This window comes from Narcine bancroftii, chromosome 4 (genome assembly GCF_036971445.1).
Source record: "Narcine bancroftii isolate sNarBan1 chromosome 4, sNarBan1.hap1, whole genome shotgun sequence".
In the NCBI taxonomy this organism is placed as follows: Eukaryota; Metazoa; Chordata; class Chondrichthyes; order Torpediniformes; family Narcinidae; genus Narcine; species Narcine bancroftii.
Window position 1 is genome coordinate 298,753,473 of NC_091472.1, and position 20,716 is coordinate 298,774,188.

The 20,716-nt window shown below is 36.3% G+C and overlaps 1 protein-coding gene across 4 annotated transcripts in view; it reads left to right on the top strand.

Moving 5' to 3' along the window:
* The window catches only part of mettl8 (methyltransferase 8, methylcytidine), a 120,930-nt gene that overhangs the window by 79,959 nt on the left and 20,255 nt on the right, over window positions 1-20,716 (top strand). For 2 of the 4 annotated variants that reach the window (XR_011356766.1, XR_011356767.1), the window contains 2 exons: window positions 15,547-15,639; window positions 20,065-20,210. The exons of the other annotated variants lie outside the window; for them this stretch is intronic. The gene's annotated coding sequence lies outside the window, so the exon portion shown is untranslated. The remainder of the gene's footprint in view (window positions 1-15,546; window positions 15,640-20,064; window positions 20,211-20,716) is intronic. 4 annotated transcript variants of the gene reach the window in all.

Sequence of the window (20,716 nt, forward strand, 5' to 3'; positions counted from 1 at the left end):
GGTGGCAAGAGTTATGTATTTATAAATTTGAGATCTGACTGTTAATAACTTCAATTTTGTAACTTTTAATGTAAGTGGGCTTAACCCAATTTAGAGAAAAAATATTTTGCTTATATTAAAAAATTGAGGATTGATATTGCTTTTTTTTACAAGAGACACATTAAACTGAAAAAAATATCAAAAATTAAAAAGAGAGTGGTTAAGTCAAGTTATAGCTTCTTCTTTTAACTCTAAGACAGAAGGAGTTGCTATTTTAATTAATAAGAAATTACCTTTTAAATTACCATGTTGTTACAGTTTCTGCAGGGAGATTTGGTTTAGTAAATTGTCATATTTACTCTGAAATGTGGACGCTTAAGAACATTTATACACCTAATATTGATGATGAAAAATTTATTAAGGATTCTTTTGTATATCTTGCTGAAGCAAATGAAAATGTGTTAATTGGTGGAGCTTTTAATTGTTGCTTATATCCATTATTGATAAGTCACAAAAATTAGTTACTAGACTAATGAAGGATTTGAATTTGGTTGATATTTGGAGAAAATTAAATCCAAAAGAAAATGATTATTCTTTTTATTCTTACAGATATGATTCTTATTCAAGAATAGTTATGTTTTTAATGTCAGCTCAATTACAAGGATGAATTACATATGTAGAATATAAGGCTAGGATTTTATCAGACCATTCATCTCTTTTGATTTCATGTATAGTTTCTGAAAAGGAAAAAATTGTTTTATAGATGGAGGTTTAATTCTTCATTTATGTTGATTTTTGTAATTATATAAGAAAACAAATTCAGGAGTATTTAGATGTTAATACTGACTTGGTTGACAATAAATTTGTTTTATGGGATGCTTTAACAGCTTATTTAAGAAGTCAAATAATAAGTTATTCAACTAAAATTAAAAAAGATTATCTTTAAAAAGTAGATAAATTGGAATAAAGAAATAGAGGTTTGAGAAAAAGATTTGCAGAAGAACATATCTGAAGAAAAAAAGACTTAATAAATAAGAAATTATATAATCTGATGCAAATTTATAGAGCAGACAAAAGAATTGAGAAAACTAGAAAGAAGTATGAGCTGGGGGAAAGAGCACATAAGGTTTTAGTTTGGCAATTGAAGACAGAACAAACTTCAAGGACTATTAATGCTATTGAAAGAAATTCAAAAATTACTTATAGAACTCGTATAAATGACTAATAGACAAACTTCTTCACCTTTTCCATTGTCTAGATTGACTAGAGAAGGATGTTCGTTATCTTCAGCTTTATTTTTTTAGCAATTGAATCTTTAGCACAATTAATAAGACAAGATACTAATATTAAAGGAATTAAAGTTAGTAGTGAGGAATTTAAGATTAATTTATTTGCTGATGATGTTTTTGCATTCATTGCGAATGAGATTGAGAGAATATGGTGAAATATCAGATTATAAAATTAATTGGGATAAAAGTGAAATTATGCCATTGGCTGATGAGGATTATAATCAATGTAAACAAACTGTTCAATTTAGATGGTCAGATAATGGAATTAAATATTTAGGGATTAAAATTGATTTTTAAAAATTTGGATAATTTATGTAAGTTGAATTATTTACCATTATTCAATAAAATTAAAGATGATTTAAATAGATGGAATGATTTACCTGTAACTTTTATGGGTAGAGTAAATTGTATTAAAATGAATATTTTTCCAAGGATTCAATATCTTTTTCAATCTATTCCTTGTTGTATACCTTAAGGATTTAAATGTAATTATTAGGTAATTTTATGAAAAGGGAAAATGGTTAGAGTTTATTTAGAAAAATTAACTTGGAAGTTTGAATTAGGAGGTTTACAACTTCCACATTTTGAGAATTATTATAACGCTGCTGAATTGAAGTTTATTAATGGGATATTTGATTTAGAGAAATCTTTAACTTGGGCTAAAATAGAATTAAGTAAAATATATGCAGGAATTTATTTAAAAATAAATTCAAAGGATACAATTGTATTGAAACATTTAATTGAATTATGAAGTAAAATAGATTATGAGATATGTGGAAAAAGTTTGATTTTGCGTAAAATGCCTTTATATCAAAATAACCCTTTTACAATGAATAATCAATTTTTGAAGATTTGGAATCAAATGAGGATTAAAAAAAAGATTGTTTTGAAGCTGGTAAATTTATTACTTTCCAACAAATGAAGAAAAAGTTCAATGATCTATGTAATACTTTTTTTTGTTTTTATCAAGTCAAGGCTTTTCTAATTGATAAATAGGTCAAAATTTAAGATTACCTAGACAGAGTCAATTAGAATTATTAATGACTAAGGGTGATAAAAATACATTTATTTCAGAAATGTATAAATTACTTAAAAGGAAAGGTCCTAAGGTAGGTATTCATAAATCAAGATTGAGGTAGAAAATTGATTTAGATAGAAAAATAGATGTGATTGGAAACAGTTATGTAAAGATAGTATGATGAAAATTATTAATGTTAGATATAGATTGGTACAATATATAATTTTTTACATCAATTATACTTAAATCCTCAAAAATTAAAAATATTTAATTCAACATTATCAGATTTATGTTTTAGATGTGGTCGAGAAGTAGGCTCATTTTTTCATTCTACTTGGCAATGTTCCAAGGTTAAACCTTGTTGGATACAAATGAAAATATTCTTGGGAAAAAGATTAAAGGTAAAACTCCCGTTTGATCCGATGTTATTTTTATTGGGTAAAATTAAAATGATTAGTCTTAAATTAAGATTAACTATGTATCAAATTGAATTTTTATAATTAGATTTAGCTTTTTTCTAGCAAATATTTACCCATTACTTGAAAATCAGATATAAATTTAGGAATGCAAAGATGGCATACCGAGTTACAATCTTGAAAAACTAACTTATAGTTTATCATTTTTTTAATATAGAACCCATATTTACAATATGTTGGTTTGAAGATTTAGAACTCTCAATAACTCATCCCAGGGCTGATTTTTCAGCTCCACAGTCATTGATTTGAAGTTATATATGTATTTTTGACATTCTCCTTCTCCTTTTCTTTAAGAGGTTTAGGGGTAGGTGGGGGGGGAGGGAGGGAGGGATAAGGGATATATATACCGTATATATGTGTGTGTATTATTCTATTTAGTAGAATCCTAGCGAAGATTTTCGCTAGGATTCTACTAAATAGAATAATACCTAGTGTCGCCGAGAATATTCTCCCAGAATCACAGTGCGGCTTTCGCGCAAACAGAGGAACCACAGACATGGTCTTTGCCCTCAGACAGCTCCAAGAAAAGTGCAGAGAACAAAACAAAGGACTCTACATCACCTTTGTTGACCTCACCAAAGCCTTCGACACCGTGAGCAGGAAAGGGCTTTGGCAAATACTAGAGCGCATCGGATGTCCCCCAAAGTTCCTCAACATGATTATCCAACTGCACGAAAACCAACAAGGTCGGGTCAGATACAGCAATGAGCTCTCTGAACCCTTCTCCATTAACAATGGCGTGAAGCAAGGCTGTGTTCTCGCACCAACCCTCTTTTCAATCTTCTTCAGCATGATGCTGAACCAAGCCATGAAAGACCCCAACAATGAAGACGCTGTTTACATCCGGTACCACACGGATGGCAGTCTCTTCAATCTGAGGCGCCTGCAAGCTCACACCAAGACACAAGAGAAACTTGTCCGTGAACTACTCTTTGCAGATGATGCCGCTTTAGTTGCCCATTCAGAGCCAGCTCTTCAGCGCTTGACGTCCTGCTTTGCGGAAACTGCCAAAATGTTTGGCCTGGAAGTCAGCCTGAAGAAAACTGAGGTCCTCCATCAGCCAGCTCCCCACCATGACTACCAGCCCCCCCACATCTCCATCGGGCACACAAAACTCAAAACGGTCAACCAGTTTACCTATCTCGGCTGCACCATTTCATCAGATGCAAGGATCGACAATGAGATAGACAACAGACTCGCCAAGGCAAATAGCGCCTTTGGAAGACTACACAAAAGAGTCTGGAAAAACAACCAACTGAAAAACCTCACAAAGATAAGCGTATACAGAGCCGTTGTCATACCCACACTCCTGTTCGGCTCCGAATCATGGGTCCTCTACCGGCACCACCTACGGCTCCTAGAACGCTTCCACCAGCGTTGTCTCCGCTCCATCCTCAACATCCATTGGAGCGCTCACACCCCTAACGTCGAGGTACTCGAGATGGCAGAGGTCGACAGCATCGAGTCCACGCTGCTGAAGATCCAGCTGCGCTGGATGGGTCACGTCTCCAGAATGGAGGACCATCGCCTTCCCAAGATCGTATTATATGGCGAGCTCTCCACTGGCCACCGTGACAGAGGTGCACCAAAGAAAAGGTACAAGGACTGCCTAAAGAAATCTCTTGGTGCCTGCCACATTGACCACCGCCAGTGGGCTGATAACGCCTCAAACCGTGCATCTTGGCGCCTCACAGTTTGGCGGGCAGCAGCCTCCTTTGAAGAAGACCGCAGAGCCCACCTCACTGACAAAAGGCAAAGGAGGAAAAACCCAACACCCAACCCCAACCAACCAATTTTCCCTTGCAACCGCTGCAATCGTGTCTGCCTGTCCCGCATCGGACTGGTCAGCCACAAACGAGCCTGCAGCTGACGTGGACTTTTTACCCCCTCCATAAATCTTCGTCCGCGAAGCCAAGCCAAAGAAAAAAGATATGTGTGTGTATATAGATATTGATATAAATTGTTCCTTCTACAGTTCATTATTAATAACTAATTGTGGTTTCTTAAAATTTATAAATAAAAGATATTAAAAAACCCAATTTTCACTGTACCCGCAATTCCCAAAAATAATATGAAAAGATTATGTAAACAGCACCCCCCCCCCCCACCCTCCCCCACTAACTGGTAGGCATAACATTGATTAATTACAGATATATTACAGTGATTACAACAATCCTTCTTCAGCATGCACCACTGTAGCTCTCCATCCTTTAGGGCACACACCTTGCAACCATCTCACCAGCACCACCCACGACTTGCCACCTGGAGTGGAGCTAAGGAGAAAAGAGGAAGAGCAGCTCCTCGTGGTGGGGCTTATTCTACAGGCAGCTGGAGGAGCCAGTTCAGACACGCCCAAAATAGGTACGATGATTAAAAGTCACAATCGCAAGGTGTGTGCTCACCTGTGAGAGGCCTAGATCTTGATTGGCAGGTGAGGTGACTTTCAACTAGCCTCCCACCAGAGATGTCACGTGACCTTCCTCGTTACAGAAGTACAATCTAAAACTTCAACCTAAAATTTGCACTATATTCAAGGACTCATCTTCAAACTTGAATGAATATGCCACAGTTGTCATTGACTTCATCAAGATCTATGTGGATGAGTGTGTGCCCACATAAATATACCTTGAGTACCCAACCAAAAGCCATGAATGAATCAAAAAATTTGCAACCCACAGAGGGCAAGGTAAAGAAGTCAATGGCGTTTAAGACCAGTGATTCACATTTCTGCAGGAAGTCTGGGTATGACCTACTAAAGGCTGTCTTAGCAGCAGAGAGACAATTCCCTGGGAAGTTTGAAACAGAGTCAGATACTCACCGGCTATGGGAGGGAATGCAGGCCATTACATCCTACAAGATGAAGCCTAACATCATAAATGTATGTGATGCCTCACTCCCTAAAGAGCTGAGCATCTTTTATGCCCATTTTGAAAAAGACAATTCAATGGTGCCAATGAGAATCCCTTCAGAAGCTGGCAACCCTGTGATATCAGTCTCAAAGACAGTGTCAGAGCATTCTTCAAGTGAGTGAACCCTCACAGTGATGGATCTCAGATGCAGGAGGAGGAGAGTGAGAGCGTCCAGATCACCCATGTGGAGGAGAGCTAATAAAAAAGTCAGAGGGATTTAACTTGTAGTGTTTGGTGGGATGAAAAATACAATGTTGCGTGGAATTAAAAATAGATGATTCCATTTTGTGTTGAATTCTTTAAATTGTGTGTAAACTTGATAAATTACTGCAGCTACCAACTTTCAACACCATCATCCCCTCAGTACTGGTCAGCAAGCTCCAGAATCTGGGCATCTGCAACTCCCTCTGCAACTGGATCCTTGCCTTTCTCATCTGAAGACTACAGTCAGTGCAAATCGGTAATGTCATCTCCTCACTGACAATCAACACAGGCAAACCTCAGGGATGTGTGCTTATCCCACTGCTCTACTCTCTCTACAACCATGACTGTGTGGCTAGGTACAATTTAATGCCATCTACAAATTTGCCAATGTCATTAACAGAATCACTGTTGGCAATGAGGAAGCATACAGGGGTGAGATAGATCAGCTAGTTGAGTGGTGTCACAACAAAACCTTGCACTCAACATCAGCAAAACTAAGGAACTGATTATGGATTTCAGGAAGGGGAAATCAGAAGATCAAAACTCAGTCCTCATCGAGGTGTCAGCAGTGGAAAGGATAAAGAACTTCAAATTCCTGGGTGTCAACATATCTGAAGTTCTATCCTGGGGCCCTCATTTGATGCAATCATGAAGAAGGCATCAGTGGCCATATTTCATTAGAAGTTTGAGGAGATTTGGTCTGTCACCAAAGACTTGCAAATTTCTACAGGTGTACAGTGGAGAACATTCTGACTGGTTACAACACTGCCTGGTATAGAGATGCCAATGCAAAAGGCAGGAAGAGGCAACAGAGAGTTATGAACTCAACCACCACTATCGTGACATTAGTCTTCACTCCATTTAGGACATCTCCAAGTTGCAGTATCTCAAGAAAGCAGCCTTTATTGTCAAGGACCCTCACGACTCAGGCCATATCATCTTCTCATTGCTACCATCAGGAAGGAGGTACAGGAGTCTGACAATGAACACATAACAGTACAAAAACAGCTTCTTCCCTGCCGCTGTTGGTTTTCTGAATGGACAAGGAACCACAGTCACTACCTCACTTTTTCTCTTATTTTGCACTAATTTATTCATTTTTTTTAAATGTAATTTATAGCAATTTTTGCACCTGTAATGCTGATGCAAAACAAAGAATTTTGTGACACGTTCAAGACAATAAATTCTGATTCTAAAAACATCTTCAACATTTTGTTTCCATCAAAAGGCCTGTACATCTGGAGATCGTTTGAGAAATTTATCCAAATAAACAAAATTTGAATCTACTTTGAGGCAGATTCTTAATAAGCCATGGGATGAAAGATTATTGTGAGTTGCCATAGCTGATGTTGTAATTAGTTCACCTCATTGGAATCACGGAACAGGCTCAAAGGGTCCAGTTATCTATTCCTGCAACTAATTTGCAGTGGCTTTGTATGTCAGCGTGGCAGTCAGGACGGGGCAGTGTTGTTACTGGTATTCAAATAATGGTGATGTGTTTAATGACACTTGTAACATAAATAGCTAGGTTTCCTTTTGTGGCTATTCTCCGTGCAGATGATAAGAGGTTTAAAGAACACATTGTTGGACACCTGGACAGGCTTTTTATCTTTTATGCCATTTTTCATATGTGGCCACATATTGTCTTACTGCTAGACCAGTGGTTTTCAATCTTTTTCTTCCCACTCACATACCACCTTAAGCAATCCATTACTAATCACAGAGCACATATGGTATAGGGATTACTTAAAGTGGTATGTGAGTGGAAAGGAAAAGGTTTAGAACTACTATGCTAGAGGCTAGTGGTTGGGTTTGTATTCTCTGAAATTTAGATGAATAAAAGGTGATCTTACTTAGAAGGACAAGATCCTGAAAAGGCATTACAGAATGGATGTTGAAATATTTTCATGAGTGGTAGAATCTCCATTGAGAGGACATAGTTTCAAGATAAAGGGTTTGTTATTTAAAACAGATATACATTCTTGCATCAGGTGGTGAATCATTGTAATTTTCTGCCCCAGAGATCTGTGGTGGTGAGCTCATTCAAATATTTATAATGGAGATAAATAAATTAATGAAAGATTGTAGTTGGGGATCCTCTTGTAGTTAAGGATCCTCTTGGAAAGAATGATCACAGTATGATTAAGTTTCTCATACAATAGTTTGGTCTAAAGCCAGTGTTTTATGCCTAAATGAGGGAAACTACAAGGGGATGAGGGAGGAGTTGGCCAGGGAAGGCAGTTGAGAGATTTTTCATGGTACTCAATGTGGTGATATGTAATTACACAACTAGGTCACCAGGGGTCATCCCAGTGACCTTTTATATAAAGCAGTCCAGAGCTACAGTCTAGCCTTCCAGGTTTGTCTTGCAGAAAGACAAAACCTCTTAGTGTACATATTAGTTTATTAAATTGTACTGACAATAACCACACCAGCAGTGCGAGTATAAGACAGCTTTAATAAACTAATATGTACACTAAGAGGTCTTGTCTCTCTGCAAAACAAACCTGGAAGGATAGATGTAGCTCTGGACTGCTTAATATACAAGGTCACGAGGATGACCCTTGGTGATCTAGTAGTGTAATTACATATCACCACACTCAACAAAAGTATATTCCAGTTGAAAGCAAGGACAGTTAGGGTGGAGACAACCAGCATTGGATAACTAAGGAAATAAAAGAAGGCATCAAACTAAAAGCTCATGTGTACAGTCACCAAGAGTAGTGGGAAACTAGAAGATTGGGAAAACTTTAAAAAGGAACAAAGAACAAAAAAGCGAACAATAAAGAGAAGGAAAATAGATTATGAAAAAAGATTAGCACAAAATATAAAAATGGACAGTAAAAGTTTTTAAAATTATTGTGTTGAGAAACTATCATGTTCAGTGGGTTCACAGAGAGGCGATTCTGGTCTCAAGGGTTTGCAATCACACGTAGCACACAACAATTTATAGAAGAGCGTGGGAAAATCGTAACAAGAATAAAACACATATGCACACAATTTAGAAAAGACCTTGAAAACATTAAATAGTACACAATTACTAGTTCACACAGGCAATGAAGACATTCACACACTATAAGGAGGGGTTCTACACACCCTCCTGGACCCCTGATCATTTAGAGTTGGCTCTAGTACATACTGTACGCAGGGGTGTACACATGCTCGCGGACCCCTGATCATTGGGAGTGGCAGCTCTACTGCAAATATTGATCTATAGCAGTGGTTCCTAAACTTTTATGGGCTGCCACCCCCTTGACTCTGGGGCCACATCCCTAACATGCTCCACATTCCCCAAAACCACACACACATATACAAAGAATACACACCTCTTTCTTGGTATTGGTCCACTGCAAATTTAAAACAACTAATCTAACACTATAAACAAGCATATGTACTTCACAAACAAAACTTACAGAAAAACAATTTATTTAGCAATATGAAAGGGTATATTTTCATCTCACCTGATATAACATGGTTGGCCCACATCCTGAGCAGTCGGTTACAGTCCGGGCAGTCATCATCTCACCTGATATAATGTGGTCGGTCACCGTCCCAGACAGTCACTGTTCCAGTAGTCCCATCCTGGTTAGTCACCATCCCAGACAGTCACCATCTCAAGTGGTTGCCATCCTGAGCAGACACCGTCCAGAGTGGTCACTTCCCATTTGGTCACTGTCACCTGCAGTCAGTCCCATCCAAAGCAGTCCCATCCCTGACCGACACCATCCTGGACGGTCACCATCCCAGTCAGTCACCATTCTGATTGGTCCCATCACCAACCCGGTCTGTCACTGTCCAGAGTGGTCACTTCCCATTTGGTCACTGTCACTTGCAGTCAGTCCCATCCAAAGCAGTCCCATCCCTGACCGACACCATCCTGGACGGTCACCATCCCAGTCAGTCACCATTCTGATTGGTCCCATCACCAACCCGGTCTGTCACTGTCCAGAGTGGTCACTTCCCATTTGGTCACTGTCACTTGCAGTCAGTCCCATCCAAAGCAGTCCCATCCCTGACCGACACCATCCTGGACGGTCACCATCCCAGTCAGTCACCATTCTGACTGGTCCCATCACCAACCCGGTCTGTCACTGTCTTGAGTGGTCACTGTCCTGAGCAGTCCAGACCTATCCCAAGCAGTCCCATCCTGAGTGGTCACCATCCTGAGCGGTCCATTCCCATCCCAGTCGGTTGCCATCCCAGTCGGTTGCCATCCCAGTCGGTCGCCATCCTGAGTGGTCCCAACCCAGCCAGTCACTATCCCCAGCCATCACCATCCCAGGCTGTCACTGTCTCGGGTAGTCACCATTCCAGTGGTCATGTCTCAGGCAGTCACAGCCCCAGGAAGTCACTGTCCTGGACAGTTGCAGTCCCAAGCAGTCCAGCCCTGAGCAGTTCCATATCAGCTAGTCACCCCCATCCTCTCCTCACCTGACAGATGGTGTATGATGAGCCTTGAGGGCTGAATTTTTTGGAAATGTTCAGACTGCCCCCTTTTTCCTCACTGTTCCCTGGGATATTTCCACTTTATGAATCACTAATCTATAGCAATTTGATCTATAGTAATATGATGGCTCAGCTTAAGTGCAGTGCACACCTTATCTGCAACCCTAACAAGTGACGTCCAAGTGGTGACCTGGCATGAAGCGCTGTCCAGAGCTTCGACCACGAAGCAGAGAGAGCAAATGTGCGGTGTGCTTCTGTTAAATACGGTGCTAATCTGTGCGCTTAGCCAATAAGGGCACGGCAATATGTGCAATAATTAGTGTCCGGAGCCCAACCTTTTTTTTGCTACAGCTAAGGCTATCATAATAATTTTTTTTTTGCACTTCATCCAGTTTGAGGCCTAATTACTTACTTCTTATATTACTTAGAAGAAAGATCTCTGGATTTTTTGTGATTTTATTTAATATCTTATTTAGATCTTCCCAAAACTTTTTCACTTTCTCACATGCCCAAATTGCATGTACTGTTGTTCCCATTTCCTTCTTACAGTGAAAACATCTATCTGATAATGTTGGATCCCAGTTTTTTAAAACTTTTGGTATGTGATATATAACCTACGTAACCAATTATACTGTATCACGCGTAACCTTGTGTTTATTATATTCTTCGTAGTTCTAGAACATGGCTTTTCCCATGATTCATTTTTTATCTTTATGTTTAAATCCTTTTCCCACTTTTGTTTGGGTTTATAGCTTATTTCATCATTTTCCTTCTCTTGCAGCTTGATGTACATGTTCGTTATAAATCTTTTAATTATCATTGTAATCACATATTCAAAGCTGCTTCCTTCTGGTAATCTCAGTCTGTTTCCCAATATATCCTTTAAGTAAGCTTTCAGTTGGTGATATGCAAACATTGTACCATGAGTTATTCCATATTTGTACTTCAATTGTTCAAATGTTAATAAATTATTTCCCAAAAATAATTTTCTATTCTTTTAATTCCTTTTCTCTCCCATTCTCTAAAGGAAAGGTTATCTTTTGTAAAAGGGATTAGCTGATTTTGCGTCATTAATAATTTTGGTATTTGGTAATTTGTTTTTTCCTTTCTAAGTAAATCTTCTTCCATATATTGAGTAAATGATGCAATACTGGTGAGCTTTTATATCGTACCAGCTTTTCATCCCACTTATAAAGTATATGTTCAATCTGGTTTTTCCCTTGACTGATAAAAATCTGATAAATACCTTAATTGTGCTGCTCTATAATAATTTTTAAAGTTTGGAACTGCAAAACACCTTGGTTGTACCTCTCTGCTAATTTATCTAACACTATCCTCGGTTTCCCCCCATTCCACAAAAATTTCCTTATTATTCTCTTTAGTTCATTAAAGAATATCTCTGTTAAGGGAATTGGTAATGATTGAAATAAGTATTGTATTCTTGGGAAGACATTCATTTTAATGCAAGTTACCCTCCCTATCAACGTTAGCGGTAATTCTTCCCAATGTTCTAAGTCTTCCTGCAATTTCTTTATTAGTGGCTGATAATTTAATTTATACAAGTGGCTTAAATTATTATCTAACCTAATATCTAGGTATTGGATTGCTTGTGTTTGCCATTTAAATGGTGATTCTTTTTTAAATTCTGTATAATCCGCATTACTCATTGGCATCACTTCATTTTTATTTGCATTGATCTTGTACCCCGATATTTCTCCATACTCCTTCAATTTCTTATGTAGTTCTTTTATTGTTATTTCTGGTTCTGGTAAGTATACTATGATGTCATCTGCAAATAAACTGATTTTATACTCATTCTCCTTTATTTTTATCCCTTTTATTTTATTTTCTGTTTTTATCAGTTCTGCCATTGGTTCTATTGCTAAAGCGAACAGTGAGGGAGATAATGGACATCCCTGCCTAGTTGACCTACTTAATTTAAATTGGTTAGATACATATCCATTTACTGTTACCTTCGCCAATGATCCATTATATAATGCTTTAATCCAATTAATATATTTTTCTGGTAGATTGAACCTCTGTAAAACTTTGAATAAATAATTCCATTCTACCCTGTCCAAGGCTTTTTCTGCATCTAAAGCCACAGCCACTGTTGACATCTTATTTCCTTGAACTGCATGAATTAAATTAATAAATTTACAGACATTATCCGCTGTTCGTCTTTTCTTAATAAATCCCATTTGATCTTGTTTTACTATTTTTGGTAAACAATCAGCCAATCTGTTTGCTAATAATTTTGATATTGTCTTATAATCTGAATTAATTAGAGATATTGGTCTATATGATGCTGGTGTTAGTGGATCCTTCCCCGTCTTTGGTATTACTGTAATTATTGCTGTCTTACATGAATCTGGCAAGTTTTGTGTTTCTTCTATCTGTTTCATTACTTCCAGGAGAGGAGGAATTAATAACTCTTTAAATGTTTTATAGAATTCTATTGGAAATCCATCCTCTCCAGGCGTTTTATTGTTCAACAGCTTTTTTAATATATCCTGTACTTCCTCTATTTCAAATCGTTTTATCAGTTTGTTTTGTTCCTCTTCTTGCAATTTCGGCAGTTCAATTTTAGTTAAAAACTCTTCTATTTTATCATCTTTCCCCTTGTTCTCAGTTTGGTATAATTGTTCAAATAATAAACTTATATTCTGTTGAATGTAAATTTGTATCACAAAATAATTCTATATGTTATCTTATAAAAAAACAAAAATCTTCCCTTTTCAATAATAAATAATGTAATCTTCATCTATATACTAAATTCCACCAATCAACAATGGTGAATGATCAGATAATATTCTTGGTATGTTCTCATTCAATCTCTTGATTAACTTTGAGCCAAGAGCAACAAAAAAAAATCAATTCTAGAATATGTATCAAATGAAAAAATAATCTCTATCTTTAGGATGTATCCTTCTCCATATATCCATTGAGATTAAATCCTTCATTAAATATAACATTGAATTTTAAAAAAATCTTCTTTAATAAGTAGTAATTCTAAAGAATATTCTCTAGGTGGTCTTAAATTGTGACCCAATTGTTCTAATAAAAATTTGTTAACTTGATAATAACAAAAAAAATATTTGAAGGAATTTGGAATTTATCTTTCATGTGGTTAAAAGACAAAAATTTCCCTGCTTCAAAACAATTTTCAACTTTTAAAATTCTCTTTTGATTCCAAACTTTCCAAAATTGATTATCCACAGTGAAAGAAAAAAGTTTATCATTTTAATACAATTTACTATGGGTTTTTTAAATATAAAAATGATTAATCATATTATATATGTATTAAATTGTAGTAACTGTTGTTATGTTTTGTGATGTTCAACTTTAAATAAATTATTTTTTAAAAATTAAATATAACAATGTTTTAGCTGTTTTAGATTTAACTGTTGTTCTCAATGATTTATCCAATAAAGGATCTAATCAAAAATTAAAATTTCCTCCTACTAAAATATTTTCGTGAACATCTGCTAAGTTCAAAAAAGTATCTTGTATAATTTTCTGATCATCTATATTTGGTGTATATATATTTAATAGACTCAATTCCTCTGAAAATATTTGACAATTTACCATTAAATATCTACCAGCCAGATCTGTGATCACATTTTAAATTTTAACTGGCAAATTTTTCTTAAATAAAATTACCACTCCTCTAACTTTAGAATTAAATGAAGAAAAAACTACCAGATCTACCCAATCTCTTTTTAATTTTAAATGTTCTTTTTCAGTTAAATGAGTCTCTTGTTAAAAAAATGATATCTACTTCAAGTTTCTTAATATTAGAGCAAAAAATTCCTTTTTATTGTCCCATTAATATTAAAACTCATAATCTTAACTGCTTTACTCATTTTCCTCCTTTATAAATTTTACAAATTTCCTTTCCATCACTCCTATCCAGAAAGAATTACCACAAATAGTTTTGGTCCTGAACGTCATTGTCTGTAATCCAAAAACATCAAAATTATTCAGAATAAATACATCATAATTAATTACTAAAAGGAAAGAAAAAAGAAAAATAAAACAAAAAACCCTCCCCAAGTGCTAGAAAAACTAGCACTACTAGCCTCCATTTTAAGGGGCATGGACAAATCACGAAAACACATGTAGCCATCAGAAATCAAACAAACACATCCCCCAACCCCTGCGCGAAAAAAAATTATCTAACCAACAATTCCATCCAATATAAGGGTTCTTCATCCATCAAAAAGAAAGAAAAAAAAAGAAAAGGGATATAACATGCCCTCTCTTTATACATCAGATTCATTGCAATGAATCAGTGCCCTCTGTTACTTGAATTTTAGGGAGATTCTCAGCATACTCCGGCTTGTTTGTAAAAAACACTTTCTGTTGATCTGGTACAAATATTTTCAAAGTAGCTGGATAACGCAAAACAAATCTATAACCTTTATTATTTAGAACTCTCTTAACTAGATTAAATTCTCTCCTTTTCTTCAATAAATTTTGACTCAAATCTGGATAATAAAAAATCTTATCCCCCTCGCAACTCAAAGGTCCATACTCTCTCACTCTTCTCATCACGAGACCAATAAGCCTCTCTCTATCCTGGTAGTTCAAAAATCTAATGAGGATAGATTGAGGTCCCTGGGTTGGACCCAGTTTTGGTCTCTATGAGCACTCTCAATTAAAATCATTCTCAAAATGTTCTTCTCCAAATATCTTCAGTATCCATTCTTGAAAAAAAACACATCTTGTTCTTATTTGTCTTCAGAGAATTCCACAATTTAACATTATTTCTTCTACTATAATTTTCCAGAATATCAACTTTCTCCAACAGTTTTGTTGGATATGTCGTACTTCTTTGTGAACATCTTGAATTTTATTTTCCAATTTATCAACTCTCTGTGAAACATCACCTTTGTCAAATCTGTTTTAACTTGTTTCAGTTCTGCAGTTAACAGTTTTAAATTATTCTGCAAAACTTCAGTAACTCCATCTATTTTAATTTCAATTTTACTCATTTCATTCTTAAAAAATGTTTGTTGCCTCTAAATTGTTCCTCTTCTGAACTTGACATTTCTTCTTCACTCTCATTCTCTTCTTAAACCTTCTCAGCTGGAGAAGTGCCACCTTCTTGCTCAGAAGCCGAAAAGCCGGACTGCCTCTTTAAGAGACTCCAGTTTTATTTCCATTTTTTTTTCTTCTATATCGCACATGCATGTCTTTTCACTCTGGCACCATCTTTACAGGGCGCCATGAAGAGAGCTCCAGAGGAAGATCCCTCATCAGGATCTTCACCGGCGGATCTGGAGAAAACATCAACGACCTGCTTCATTGACATGGTAGACCCAATTTCTCTCTTCTTCTTCCGATTTTTTCAAAGGTGTTGCTTTTGTAGTCTTTTCTTATTTTGGCAACATTTTTTTCTTTTATTAATCACTTTAAAATGACTTTAAAATAGTTTTTATTAAGTTAACTTTTCTTAATATGATCCCAGAGGACCCCAAAACTCAGCAGCAATAGAAATTCACCAAGTCAAATGGTTACATAAACAAAAGTTGCTTTTAATTTATCTTTAAACATGAAAACAGGTTAAAACTTTAATTTATTACTATTAACCTAACCTAACTTAATCCCCTTCTAATTCTAAGCGCACGTGTATTTCATGTGTATATGTTCAGGAAAGTTATTTGCTTTAATAGTTCAATCATTCACTTCTCACTTCTCCAAGTTCACCAGTATCAGGCAATTCTTATACTGTGCACAGAATTTAACATTTATGAATTTTCACCAGGCTCTGGTGCTTAAATAGTTACCGCTCATGAAGATTCTTGTTTGCTCTGTGTCAGAAATATCTATTTGTGGCTTGTTGAACACACACGAACTGATTTCCTCCAATCAGTCACTTCAGTGTCTTGCCAAAGAAACTTGCCCCATCATGGGTTTTCCAAATGATAACCTCTTCTTCCAGGTCACCACAGAGGTCTTCTTGTTTCCCTTATTTCAGGTGAAACATTCTAGCCAGCTATTTCCTCTTGTAAGGATTACAAGGGTTTACAACAGGCTGAACTCACAAGCCATCTTCATAATGGGGTTTTCAACAAGCCTGCCAGCTTTCCACATTGCAGCTTCAAAAGCTACAGTAGAACTGACCTCTCTCCCTCTAAGAAAAATCCTGTTTTTCCTTTCCTCTCTGCTTGCAAAAACCAGCTTCTCCTAATCCTTGAAATACCTTTATCAGCACGTGAGCCTGGACTCTTCCATTTGAACCTGCTTTTGAAGTTCCTTCCAAATCACTTCCATTGTCATTTGCAAAGCCACTGGTGCCTGATTTCTAGCTTCAGCAAAGTTCTTGCATTTTAAAGGAGATGTGGTGTAAATATCTGTTTGTGAAGTGACCTACACTAAACCCCCCACAATCTATTTATTTTAAAGACATATTTATGTATCATATAATAACCAGTAACACTCTCCCCCCCACAAAAGAATTTTAACATTTGTCCACACAAATTTCTCCCTTTCTTCAAAAAATTGGTTGAAGGAAGAGCAACTTCCACAAAATTTCTGCAAAATTTCATATAATATCCTGCCATTCCTAAAAACCTTCTCATTGCTTTCTTGCCATTGGGAATAGGAAATTCGGAAATTGCATGCACTTTAGCTTGAATAGGTGCAACTTTGTCATGACCAACTACATGACCTAAGTATGTCACTGTAGCATGTCCAAATTCACTTTTAGCTAAATTGACAGTTAGTTTGCTTTGGATAATCTTGCAAACAATTTCTCCAATTCCCTCAGATGTTCCTCCCATGTGTCATTTTTTGTGACCAAGTCATCATTATAAGCATCTGTATGTGTCAACCCTTGGATTACTGAAGTAATTATCCTTTGGAAAGTTGCAGGGATATTTTTCATGCCAAAAGGTAGCACACTATATTCATATAAATCAGATGATGTGACAAATGCAGAAATAATCCTTCCTCTATCTATTAGTGGCACACACCAATAACCCTTCAATAAATCCAATTTAGTAAGAAATTTAGCTTTCCCAATTTTATCAATACAATCATCAATTCTAGGAATAGGATAAGCATCCTTTTTAGTTACTGAATTAACCTTCCTGTAATCTGTACATCTGTTTTAGGTACCAGAACACAAGGAGAACTCCAATCTGAGTTCGAAGGTGTAATAATATTATTTTTCAACATTTATTCCACCTCCTGATCCATGATTTTACTCTTCTGAATGTTTGTTCGATAGGGGTGTTGCTTTATGGGACTTGCTTCTCCCACATCCACATCATGACAAATCACTGACGTCCTTTTTGGCACTGACGTCCTTTCAGGAAACAAATGTGCATATTTCAAAAGTAACTGCTTCAACTGCTTCTGTTTTTGTAATTTAAGATGGCCTAACTTTTCCTTCAAATTTTCCAAAATTGCTGTAACTCAGCAACACAGGTGCACAGGAATCATGGTTTCTTTCTGTTCCCATAATCTTATGATCCATAACTTCCTCAAATCTGTCAACAACCAACACCTCTGATATAGACTGTTCTACACTACCGTTTTCCTCATAATAAGGTTTCAACATATTTATATCACAAACCTGAGTTTTATTCCTACGAACTGAAGCGTTTATCACATAATTAACATCATTCAGTTTTGATCTCACTACATACAGTCCAGAAAATGTTGCTCTAAGAAGATTGTCATGTGCTGAGAACAAAATTAATACTTTACTTCTTGTCTTAAAATTCCTCACTTCAGCTTTCCTGTCAAATAAATGCTCATTTTATCCTGAGCCATTTCTAAATTCTCATGAGCCAAAGTCCACATTTTCTGTAACTGACCTTTAAATTTAGAAACATAATCCAACAAGTTCAACTGTACATCCTCATTAACCCACTATTCTTTTAACATCAGGTCCTCTAACCTGATGTCCAAACACAATTTCAAAAGAGCTGAAGCCTAATGAATCCTGCACAGACTCTCTTGATGCAAATAACAATAAATGAATACCTTCATCCCAATCTTTCCCATTCCCCAGACAATAAATCCTCATCATATTTTTAAGAGTAGAATTAAATCTTTCCAAAGCTCCCTAAGTTTCAGGTTGGTGCACTGATGAAGTGGTTCATTTAATTCCCAACTCATAAATCAACTGCTGAAACTGCTAGTTCTTTGATCATTCTGGATCTCTTTAGGTGCCCCAAAAACTGAAAATAAAATGAAAATATTTTCCAAAGCCTTTACCACTGTTTTTGCTTTAATATTCCTCAATGGTATAGCTTCTGGAAATCTGGACACCGTACACATAATTGTTAACAAGTACTGATTCCCAGCTTTTGTTTTAGGCAGGGTACCAACACAATCTACAATAACCCTAGGGAATAGGTTGCAAGGGAGCTACTGGAAGACCCTGGTTAGGTTTCCCCACAACCTGACACCAATTTACAACATCCTTCTTTAAACCAGGCCAGAAAAATTGTTTCAAAATTTTATTCATGGTTTTCTTTGCACCAAATTTAAAATTACATTCCCGTAAATTCTAGGAATGATCACTTGATGAAATCACCGCCCACTCTTCATTTGCAGGAACATTAAGAGGTCTCCATTGCCTCATTAACAATTCACCCTTCAAATAATATCTACAGGGCATTTCCTTAATCTCTTCCTCATTCACAGCTTTCTCCCTTAACCCAAAAAGATCAGAATCTGTCTTTTGTTGCTCAATTAACTCTTTCCTTGACAAAGGCAAATCCAGATTTTCATATTTAACCTGCTCCTTCTGGACTATTTCAGAATAACTAGGCAAAGCTATATCAACTGGATATCCTCTGATTCCATAATTTTCTTAGACAAAGACCTTGTTATAGCACATACAAGATATAACTCACAATCTTCGTCAACCTCATCTTTACTGGGCTTTTTTTGTTCATCTCAAAACCGGCCCAAATTTATCCTCCACCAAATCATTCCCTAATAAGATTGAGACTCCTTGCATGGGTAACTTTGAAATAACTCCTACTACAACTGGTCCTTTAACTAATTCTGAATTCAACACTATTTTGTGGAGAGATATTGGCTCTACATCACCTCCAACACCTCTAATCGTAGTTGTCTCTCTGTGTCCATCTTTTGATCAAGAGTTAAAACATCTCCAACAACAGTGATTGGCAGCCCCAGTATCTCTAAGAATTTTAACTAGAACCTGGGAATTTCTATCCTTTACTGAAACTAAGCCCTCTGACACAAAAGGTTTGAATACATTCATAACATCCTTATCAGGTATGGAGCATCTGTGCTCATTAAATTCAACTGTCTGAATATATGGTTCTGGTAATATCTCCTTTTCTTGTCTCTTTTTCAACACGAAACAATCTGCAAGAACATGACCAGATTTCTTACAAAAATGACATACAAATCCAGAAGTTCTGTCCTTTCCCACCATCTTTTCTCTTAACATTCTCCCCAGGCTTAATTTCAGTCTTACTAGTCTGTTCCACACTAACCTTCTGACCTTCTGAACAGGCTTACTAATCTGTTCCACATTCAGTAAGCTCTGAAACAGTTTACTATACCAAAATTTGCTTTTGTGATCAGGGCATATTTATCTGATAACTAGTTGTTTGTTGCCACGTATAATTAAATCTCATTTGGGGGGAGGGGTGGCATGATGGTGTAGGTTGGAGACATGGGAAAATGCCTCTCCTGGCAGAATTAATTAAAACGTGAATTTTAATTAAAACCCTAAACCTCTTTAGCAATGGCTACGGAAAAATATAAAGCCCAATCTATAACGAAATTGACAAAGAAAGAAACAACTGTGATTGAAGAAACTGGGCCTACCTTAAGAAATGAGTCTTCGGTTTTGATTCCTCTCCAACCTCAAACAGCATGACATCCTCTGGTAAGAATTCAGGCTACTCCAGCATCACTTTCTCGGGGAGCTGAAATTTTGGGTTCTGAAAACTTTCCAAATGGATTGGAATTTGATAGAGCCACATAGAGCCATTAGAAAGAAACTGTATCCAGGACAACTGCAATGCTCCATCTTGATTAAATATTTATGTTATCAAGATAGAGAAATTATACCAAAATTAGCAGTTCAAAATGCCAGGAAACAACAAGACCCATTATTGATTGGAATTAATAGTGTTTTTCTATGCAGATTTGAGTAAAGCCATTGTTAAGAGAACAAAATAATTTAATCCAGCAAAATCAGTTTTATGGAAGAAAGGGTACAAATTTACTTTTCGGTATCCAGCAGTTCTTAAAGTTTTCTTTGGAGAAGATCAATCACAATTTTTTTGCTAATGAATCTAAAGCTTGGAATTTGCTAATTCACTACCTAATAATAAGCAAAACGGTAGTCAGAGTTTTTCTTTCCAGCAAATGAGGATGTCAAGACAGATC